The sequence below is a fragment of the Macrotis lagotis genome, chromosome 3 (assembly GCF_037893015.1).
Source record: "Macrotis lagotis isolate mMagLag1 chromosome 3, bilby.v1.9.chrom.fasta, whole genome shotgun sequence".
NCBI classification, from domain to species: Eukaryota; Metazoa; Chordata; class Mammalia; order Peramelemorphia; family Peramelidae; genus Macrotis; species Macrotis lagotis.
Genome location: NC_133660.1, coordinates 206,741,496 through 206,752,557, shown reverse-complemented (window position 1 = coordinate 206,752,557; position 11,062 = coordinate 206,741,496). Strand labels below are relative to the sequence as shown.

The 11,062-nt window shown below is 36.3% G+C and overlaps 1 pseudogene; it reads right to left on the bottom strand.

The window, feature by feature from the left end:
* Positions 1-1,421: 1,421 nt before the first annotated feature.
* LOC141519302 (tRNA N(3)-cytidine methyltransferase METTL6 pseudogene) lies at positions 1,422-6,481 on the bottom strand (annotated as a pseudogene).
* Positions 6,482-11,062: the final 4,581 nt, after the last annotated feature.

Below are 11,062 nucleotides of genomic sequence, written 5' to 3'. Positions count from 1 at the left end.
AGCCATTACTGAACTCCGTAAGAAAAAAATCTCCTGGGCCAGATGGATTCACAAGTGAATTCTATCAAACATTTTAAGGAACAATTGGTTCCAATTCTATATAAAATCTTTGGAAAAATAGGTGAAGATGGAACTCTGCCTAACTCTTTTTTTTAAATTCTAAAATATATTTTATTAAAACTCTCCCTTTATTTTCAACAAAAATATATTTTGAAAAAACCTCCACTCTCTTGGCTTGTTTTAAAACAATGCACAGAAATAACCACATAGTGACAGACTGAAATTTAACTGTGAAGAATAGAACAACGCTATTCAACCGTCCTTCACAGTTGGCCTTCCCTCTGGGGTTGCTTCAATGATCCCTTCCTCTGTTGGAAAAATCCACATCTGTGCTAAAATTAAGAAGCACTGGGTTCCCTTCCATTTCTCTTCTTGGAAATCAAGTTGCCAAAGATGAGCATAAGCTACAGTCTTTTTGTTATAAGAGCTCTTGGAGGCCATGTTTGTGGCTGCCACCCTCTGTAGACAAAGGAAGGTTCATAAAACCCCATTTCTTTTGTACTCCATGGCTCTCAGGTCAGCCCTGGCATATCTGGTTGGCATCCATTTTATGGTACTGCATTCCTGAGAGTCAAACATCCTGATGTTACAATGAACCAGGATCACATAATGCTTCCTTTCAATGATGGATTCAATGCCCCTCCTCCATCCCATATCAACCTACGAGAGAAGATATGGCAGATGCCACAAGTGAGCACAAGCCATAATGCTGTAACTTAACTAAGTCTCAGACTGCTACTTATTGGGCACAAAAGGTCTCCTCTAGACTATGTCTGAAGAAGGAGGTGGGCCAGCCACATGACATGAACACCTATGGAATATCAGAGGACCTGGAGCAGGGGTCCTAAACCTGTGTCTCAGACACCTTTGGGAATCTGATGAAACCCAAACACCTATTCTCAGAATCATGTTTCTAATTGTATAAAATAAGATACAGTTGATTACAAAGAAGATCAAGTTTGAAATAGTTATTGAAATACTATTGAAAAATATTCACAGGGCCAGCTAGGTGGCACAGTAGATAGGGCACTGGCCCTGGAGTCAGGAGGACCTGAGTTCAAATCCGACATCAGACACTTAATGATTACCTAGCTGTGTGGCCCTGGGCAAGCCACTCAACCCCATTTGCCTTGCAAAAAAACTAAAAAAAAAATTCACAGACAAAGGAAGGTCTTTGGAGTGTAGCAGAGGATCTGAGGAGGACACGGATGAGAACCATGAAGCATGAAAAAGTATAGATGGTCTGTGCTTTGCATCCTTGGAGAAAAGCCCCCCCCCCAATTTGGGTAATAATGGATTCTCTGAAGAATGGAATTCCTAAACTGTGACAAAATTTCTCATTTTTAAACAGGTGCCTGTGAAGTAGTAGTAGTGAGAATCACGGTGTCCTTGGAAGCTTCCGAAATTTGCTCTGTAGAAAAACTCTGGGGGCACAGAGGCCTTCTTTCTTATTCACGGTTTCTCGAAGCACATACTCATTGACTACTTCTTTATATCCCGTTGCCCTGAAGAGCTGAGCCAAGAATATACATCAGTAAAGAAATAGGCCCTCGTCCCATCTCGTCCAACGTAAAAGTTTTCTCCCAGCTTGTTGCCAGCTTTAAACCGAAGCATTGCGCGATCATTCAGTCCCTAGTCTCGAAACAAGACACATTTACCTGGCTTTAGTACCTTGTAAACATTTTGCAAGACCAAGTGCATCTTGTCAGGGTGAACAAGCAGACGGTACAAATATCAAAGTGACCACATCCACAGAGGCAGCTGGGACATGCTCCCGGAGATCATCTTGGGCCTTACCCCGCTCAGCATCATACAAAGGGTTTTGCTTAACATATTGGATGGCCCGGGGTGAGAAGTCACAGGCGTAAGCTAAGAGATTTGAATCTTCTTCTAGACGTGGGAATAAACAGTTTCCGACCCCACAGCCAGCTTCGAGGATAGTCAACTTCTGATCGTCGAACTCCCGGCACGAGCTCAGCTCCTCCAGGTGTCTGTCTTGGCAGAAGCGCGCGCTGTTGCTCTTGTGAAACAGTTCTTCCCGGCTCCCTTCTCCAGCCCGGCTTGCCCGAAGGCGGCCCGGGCGGCTGCGCCTACGGGGCTGGGCCTGCGGCCTGGCTCCTCCTCAGCGCGCCGATGCCGCGGCCCTGGAGTCAGGAGTACCTGAGTTCAAATCCATCCCCAGATTAATAATGACCCAGCTGTGCGGCCTTGGGCAAGCCACTTAACTCCATTGCCTTGCAAAAACTAATATATATATATATATATATATATATATATATATATATATATATATATAAACCCAAAAAAACTGTCTGGTATTGGCTAAGAAATAGAGTCATGCATCAGTGGAATAGACTAGGTGCAATAGCAGGAAATGATTATAGCAATCTGCTGTTTGATAAACCCAAAGAGTTCAGCTATTGGGATAAAAACTCTCTATTCAATAAAACACTGTTGGGAAAATTGGAAGTTAGTGTGAAAGAAACTTAGATTAGACCAACACCTCCCATCCTATACCAAGATAAGATCAAAATAAACACAGAATTTAGACATTAAAAACAATATTATAAGCAAACTTAGAAGATCAAGGAGTAGTTTACTTGTCAGATCTATGGAAAGGGAAGCAGTTTATGACCAAGGAAGAGATGGAGAACATCATTTACAAACAGACTAGATAATTTTGATTACATTAAATTAAAAAGCTTTTGCACAGACAAAACCCACTGTAACCAAGATCAAAAGAAATGTAGTAAATTGGGAAAAAATTTTTGCTACTAGTATTTCTGACAAAGTACTCATTTCTAAAATTTAGAGACCTGAGTCAAATTTTCAAAAACACAAGACATTCTCCAATTGACAAATTGTCAAAGGATACGCAGGCAATTTACAGCTGAGGAAATCAAAGCAATCCATAGTCATATGAAAAATTGCTCTAAGTAATTACTTATTAGAGTAATGTAAATTAAAATATCTCTGAGATACCTTCTCACACCTCTCAGACTGGCCAATATGACCAGAAAGGACAATGATCAATGTTGAAAGGGATGTGGGAAATCTGGGACACTAATACTATGTTGGTGGGGCTGTGGCCTCATCCAGCCTTTCTGGAGAGGAATTTGGAATTATGCCCAAAGGGCAACAAAACTGTTCATACCCTTTGATCCAGCAATATCACTACTGGATCTATTCTCTGAAGAGTTTATGAAAAAAAGGATAAAAGCATCACTTGTACAAAAATATTCTTAGCAGCCCTGTTTGTGGTGGCAAAAAAATTGGAAATTGAGTGAATGTCCTTCATTTGGGGAATGGCTTAGCAAACTGTGGTATATGTATATCATTGTTCTATTAGAAACCAGGAGTGATGGGAATTCAGGGAAGCCTGGAAGGGCTTGCATGAACTGATTCTGAGTGAGATGAGCAGAACCAGAAAAGCATTGGGTACCCTAACAGCAACATGAGGGTGATGATCAACCTTGATTGACTTGCTCATTCCATCAGTAAAAACTACCAGGGACAACTTTGGGCTATCTGCAATGGAGAATACCATCTGTATACAGAGAAAGAATTATGGACTTTGAACAAAGACCAAAGACTATTACTTTCAATTTAGAAAAAAAGTTGTCTTATGTAATTTTACTATCTCTTACTTTATTTTTTTTTTCTTAAGGATATGATTTCTCTGTCATCACATTCAACTGAGATCAATGTATACCATGGAAACAAAGTAAAAACTAACAGAATGCCTTCTGTGGGGGATGGGAGGCGGGAAGCAAGAATGAGGGAAAAAATTGTAAAATTCAAAATAAATAAAATCTTTCTAAGAATCTTTTTGAATATCTAGTTTCTTTTCCATTTTTTTGAGTTCTCTGAGGCACAGACCTAGTAGTAATATTGTTGAGTCAAAGGGCAACCACAGTTATAAAGCCCATTAGGAATAGTTCCAAATTGTTTTCTAAAATTGCTGGACCAGTTCACAACTCCATCAAATAGTTTATTAGTGTAACTATTTTTCCTCATCTCCTCCAGCATCTGTCATTTCTGATAGTTGTGAGATGGTATTATCGAGTTGTTTTAATTTAAATTTCTCTAATCACTAGCAATTTAGAACTTTTTTTCATATGATTTTAAATTATTTTGATTTCTTCTTTTAAAATTGCCCTTTCAAATTGATCAAACTGGTTTTGACCATTTATTAAATGGGGAATAACTCTTATTTTTAGAAATTTGACTTGGTTCCCTCTTTATTTAAGTAATGAAGGTATTATCAGAGAAACTTGTAAAATTTTTAAATATTACTTCATTGTGTATGGTATCTTTTAGCAAAATGTAGATTCCTGATTTATTTCTTTTAATTAGAACTCTATTTTTTTTGTCTGGGGTTATGATGTTCTTGTTGCCTTTTTTTGCTTCAGCTGAATCTTGATTCTGCTCTAGCTTCTTATTTTCTTCTAAACAACCTATTGTTGGATTTTTGTTTCTATTCCATTCTACTATCTGCCTCTGTTTTGTGGGTAAATTCACATTCACATGCATGATTACTAACTAGGTATTTCCATCCATTCTAGTTTCTTTTCTTATCCTCTCTTTTTTATCCTATCCCTCTTTAGAAGTCTGTTTTGCTTCTAACCACTGCCATCCTTAATTTACTTTTGTTTACCATCCTCTTCTCCCCTACCCCATATCTTTTATCCCCTTCCCTCTTATTTCTCTATTGGGTAAGATAGATTTCTGTACACACCTGAGTGTGTGTGTGTGTGTGTGTCTATGAATATATATATATATATGTATATGTACATATATATATATGTATATGTACATATACATATACATAGAGAGATAGATGGATAAATATATATTTCCTTTTTGAATTAATTCCTACAAGAGCCAGCATTTTCCCCTCTCATTTTTCCCTCCACTTATACAAGCTCCTCCATGCAATGCTTTTTTATGTGAGGAAAAAGTTCCTCATTCTATATCATTTTCACCCTTCTTCCAGTGCATCCCTCTTTCTCAACCTTTCATTTTACTAAACCATCCCAACATAATGGATTCACAATAATGCTTCACAGTAATGCTCTCTATCTATGTAGAATTCACCCTAATAATGCCAATCAAGTCCTTAAATCTAGAAATCAACAAAAAATAAATCTGGCCCCGATTTGTAGCACTTGTTGATTTCTGAACCATAAGTGAAAATAAACTGAAAATTTAACACTTGAATCTTTTTTCTATTTCTTTAAAAAAATTTTCCAATTACATGCAAAGATAGTTTTTAACATTCATCCTTTTGCAAGTTTTTGATTTCCATATTTTTTGATCTCCCTCTCTCCCTTCTGCCCTTCCCATTGCAGGCAGTAATTTGATGATAGGATGTACATGTAATGTACAATCATGTTTATTAAACTTCCATGTTAATCATATTGTGAAAGAAGAATTAAAACTAGGGGGAAAACAAGAAAAGAAAGAAAAAGCATAAAATAAGTTTTCAAAAGTGAATATAGAATTATTTGATCTGAATTCAGACTCAGTTTTTTTCCTCTGGATGTGGATGGAATTTTCCATCACAGTTCTCTCAGGATTGTCCTTGATCACTGAACTGCTGAAAGCAACTATGTCCATCATAGTTTTTGATCTCACAATGCTGACAATTGGATCTTGCCCAGCACACTCGCCCCCCAATTTCATACCCTTATTCTCAGAACTGGGGTAAATTCTCCCCTAACAACACTGAGCAGAATGCTCATTGTCCTAAGCATTCTGGTTAATAAGGTTTTAACCATATTAATGTTTCTCATCTTCATAATGCTTAAAATGTAAGTTTTTAGTGCTTAGAGGGTATAGGGATATTCTCCATTGTGCTGAATATATAATCAATGATAGGGATAGTAAATTCTCTACAATAACTTCCAATCTACTCCAATATCTCAGGTTTGTTTGTTTGTTTGTTTTTGGTGAAAAGAATTTGGGAGGTAGAAGGGTTGGAAGAATGTCATAATGAAATGAAGTTAACATTTCACTTTTGTTCAACTCTCTTTCAATTATCCAGAATCTAGATAATAATTAGGAAGAAGCCAACAGTGTCCTTTGAATAGCTAAAATAGGTGTGATTATAGCATCATTTCAAACCAGTAGGCAAGATCTCTCTTTTGCACTTAACACACTTTTATTCTCTGTGTCTTTCCCTCATTAGAATGTTAGCTCCTTGAAAACAATATCTTTGTTATAATTTGATATTCAATAATGAGAGATTCAAGAAACATTATTAAATACCTACCATATGTAGAGGTTCTATACTAGGCGTTGGCTATCCAAAGACAAGAAAAGCAAAACTGCTCTTACCTTCAAGGAGTTTATATTCTTTTAAGAAGGTAGATAGAATGTTGAAAAGAATTATCATATTGGAGGAGAACTTCAAGACCATGGCTGGAATTTTTAATTTGATTAGAGAAACAATTAAAAAACAATATAATATAGTCAAAAGAACATGAGACAAAGTCAGAAGAGACATATATTTGACTTTTGAATCTTACTACATTTTACTGGTTATGGGACCATAGGAAAGTTAGATAATCTCTATGAAACCTCAATTCCCTCATCTATAAAATAATAGTTGATAATTAATATTGATATCTACTATTTATATATTTTATGATTTACAAAATACTTTATATATTATTAGATTTTCATAACAGCCATGGGAGGTTGGTACTACTCTTATCTATATTTTACAGATCAGAAAACTGAGGCAGTCAGAGCTTAAATGACTTTTTCCAGGGTCACCAAGCTAGCAAGTATCTGATACTGATTTGAACTCAGGACTTCAACCCTCTGCCAAACTGCCTCTGTTAAAATAAGGCTAATCATAATATCTCACATCTATGTAATATTGTAAGTTTTAAGAAGCACTTTAAGAAGTTTTAAGGTACATAGTGTAGATATTATCCCTATCTTATGGTTTAGAAAAGCCAGGTTCAGAGTGGTGGAATAACCTTGTCCATTATCATATAGCCAGATCCTTCTAATTAAATATATACTGCTTGATGCCTCACATATGATAGACACTTTGTCTATTAATTTGATTTAAATTCCTCTCCTTCCTCCTTTTCTTAGTTGCCTCAACAAAAAGACATTCAGGAAATGGACTGGATGATCCTTGAGGTCCCTTCTGGCTCACCAGTCATAGAATCCTGGAAATGCAAGCCCATTGGGTCAATTATAGCCAAAAGGGGTTAAAGGGGGGTAGAGATGCTGAAGGTCTTTTGACCTTGTCAGGAACTCACTAGCCTCTCTGCCAATGCTTTTTCTCTCTTCTCTATGTAGACTTTAATGGAAAAGTACCTGGGGGTCTATATAAATTATTAATCACTCTGTGATACCAGATTCAGCTGTCTCAAAAAAAGGTGATTGGCCTCATGCTGAGTCTGGGGAGAAGCCAAAATCCCAGGGATGCCCTTCCAACATCAGGGAGGCTTCCATCGCCTGCTAAGTGAGTTCTGCCTTTCATAGCCTCCTCCAAACTCTTCACTCGCTGACATGCAAACCCCAGTGGAGTCAACAGTTTCTGCTTTCATTTTAGGGGCTGACTTAGATGAATGACTTTAAATTACTTCCAACCTTCAGTTGATTTAAGATGTCACACAAATGTTCAATGAGTATATATTTAGAGAATGTGTGAACTGGAAAGTAAGAAGGGTGTCAGCATCTTTGATTTTGTTCCAGCTGTATCATTACCCTCTCTCCCCTTCAACAGCAGTCTGGACTTTGAATCTATCTAGCCAAATGTCATTGTGGAGAGGAACTTTAATTGATGCTATCAAAAGTCAAGAATGACCTCCCAATGGAAATATTCCAGTGGTATTGTGGACTGATCAATGACCACATTGGTCAATGATGTTGAGTTCAGTATTGGCCACTTACTGGCTATGTGAGTTCAGCAAGGTCCTTTTACCTCATGGAGCCTCACTTTCCTCATCTGTAAAATAAGGATATTATACTTGTCTAATGACTTCCTCACAAAAGTGTTGTAGGATCAAATATGAGGCATATTTTTACTTGGAGATTACCCTCTGCTCCTGAAGGTTGTACCAGGACGGTGCAAGCACTGGCAGATTCTAAAAACTTGGTCGACCTTGAAATGATCAGCATATATTCTTGGATGAAGAAGGAGCAACCAAATTAAATACAGAGAGGCTCACAACTACAGGTTTATAATTCTTTTTTAGCTATAACCAATTCGTGAAAGAAATAAAGCAGGGCATTTAACATTAGGAGGTGTCTGTGAATTTGGATGGGAAACAATCACAACTTTATTTTCACTCACTCTGAAATTTAGAAATTTTTTTCAATAATTGTAAAACAGATTTCTGAGCAGGGAGTCACTGGCTTCACTGATTGATAATGAGGTTTATGTTATAAAAGCACTAAGAAATGTGGAGGAGATACAATCTACATCAGTAGAGGGAGTAATAACATCTATAAAATCAGTACTAAATAATGGAAAAACACTATATAAATGTAAACTAACATTTCATATATATATATATATATATATATATATATATATATATATATATATATATATACAGCTATATGTACTGTCTTTGGTTTGTGAAGAAATACAAAACCTGAAAATCCGAGAGATAATGTGTATTAACCCCAAGAGCATTGGAACAGAGAAACTTTAGAAGACTGGTGTCAGCTTCTATCATGAATTTAGAATGCTCTGGGATGGCTTTATTCATCTATAAAATAGGAAAAGAGAAGTTGAACTAATTGCTCTCTTAGGTATCTTCTAACAATATTATTATATGAATTTAGATATTCTTGTAATGATAAACATTTATCAAATACCTCCTATTTGCTATGCATGGAATATATAAGACATATGCTAAATATGATTGATTATTGATTGATTGATTCTTGTAAGAGGCCTGGTTGACCTAGGCTTATATATTATAAGAAGAAGATTTGAGAAATTTTCCATAAGAGACGCAATAGATATTCAAGCTGCATATATGCAGATCCATATCTTAGAAGCAGCAAATGAAGGAACTGAGAATATTTCCCTTAGTGAAAAGGTTTGAGTTATTATGGCCATCTTTAAGTAGGAAGAAGAATTCATGAAAAGAATGTTGGACTTGGAGTCAGTGGACTTGAGTTTGAATCCTTAAGAGGTATGTGATCTTGGGCAAACTATTCCATCTTTCTGAGCCTTACCAATATATTGGAAATCCTAATACCTAAAACTACTTTTGCCACTAAGCTGTTATGGGAAAATAATTTAAGATTTACAAAGATTTACAAATGGGCGGATAGGTGGAAGAGTGGATAGAACATGGGTCCTGGAGTCAGGATGATCTGAGTTCAAATTTGATCTTAGACCCTTACTAGTTGTGTGATCGTGAGCAAATAATTTAACCCCAATTTCCTCAAAAAATTCTTACAAAGTGATCTATTTGTGATCACTCTTTCTAACAGTCTGGTTTATGAGGGAAGGATTATACTTTTTTCTCATTGCCTCATCCCAATGTGTAGTAGTTACAAATAGGCAAATTTCTCTTTGAAATAAGAAAGAACTTCCAGCAATAATAACTATATACAAACTACCTTGAGTTGTTATGAGTCCTTTGTTTATGAGATATTTAAGTCGAGGTTGGATGCTTCCTTGTCTGAGATTTTATAAAGGGAATTCACACCACATTTATGTCCCATGTAAAAAGGCAGAAGTCCCTTCCAACATTGATATTTTGTGATTCTATGTAAGCAGGCTTGGTTTGAGGAATCCTCCAATATTTTAGATTTTCTTTCTCTTGCCTCGAATCCCCTGAAGATAAGACAAAATTACTTAGGAGAGGAGGACCTAAGTCTGAAAGCCTTGGGCTATGGAAAATTAGTTGCTAGACCCAATTGCTACCTTTGCTTCTAGGTATAGGAATGAAAGAAGACAATGTTTGTAATCAAAATATTTTTTCCGAGGTAGCCTACTACTCATCAGTTCAGAACCACCTCAAAATGACCTTGTCATTAAAAAAAAGAAAAATAGATGTGACTTCAATATCTTTTTGTTTAGTTCTGGTAGAAATAACTAGGGGAAGAGGTGGAGATAAAGGGAGCGAAGATGAAGAGAGCTTGAAGCATTGGGGGTAGAAGGAGAGGGGATAAAGCAGATTATCATGATGACCATGATGATGATGATAATGTTCCTGAATTGAAGAGGGAAGATGTATCCTAAAGTTATTTACTTTCTGGGTGAGCATCTGATAAAAAATGTCTTCTGTAACTGATTTCTTCTGTTTATGAAATGGACTTTCAGAGAATGTTAAAAAGTCTTTTAAATAGCACAGAACCTTATCAATCCCCTCATTGGAAAAATGGGACAAGGACTTCTTTTCAGCCTTGAAAAATGAAATCCTGTCGTCTTAAACAGCACAAAATAACAAAACTCTTATGTAATCTCATAGAACAAGAAACAAATCAGATAAGAAATTTTAAGCTACAGACCATGGAAGTCACTTCCTTAAGTAACAACTGCACCAAAATTGGTTAGGATTAAAATAAAGACACCAGAAAGGTCAACAAATTGTAAAAGATTAAGAATTTGATAGAGTCTTTAAAATATAGAATGTCAGTGCTGGAAGGGACCTTAAAGATTATTTCATTTGAATTATTTCACTGTCTGAAAAAGTACATCTTTTATTTTCCATACCAAGATGTTATATTTATCTTGCTTCAACCTTCATGGTTTAATGTAAAGGATAAGAATGTATGTAGTCTATGGGATCTATAACATAAAAAAGATGATAGTCTCTAAGGTCTCCAGATTTCTGCAATTCCCATGGGTCTCGATTTTACTGCTTATTTATATACATCAATGCCCCAGGGCCATTGCTAAGCATATGCCTAAATTTGAAAATGTTTACTTGAGGGATAGGAACATGGGATCAAGAACAAGAAAGCAAACATTGTAAACTAATTTGACAAATAATTGCTGAGGAAAGGCCTT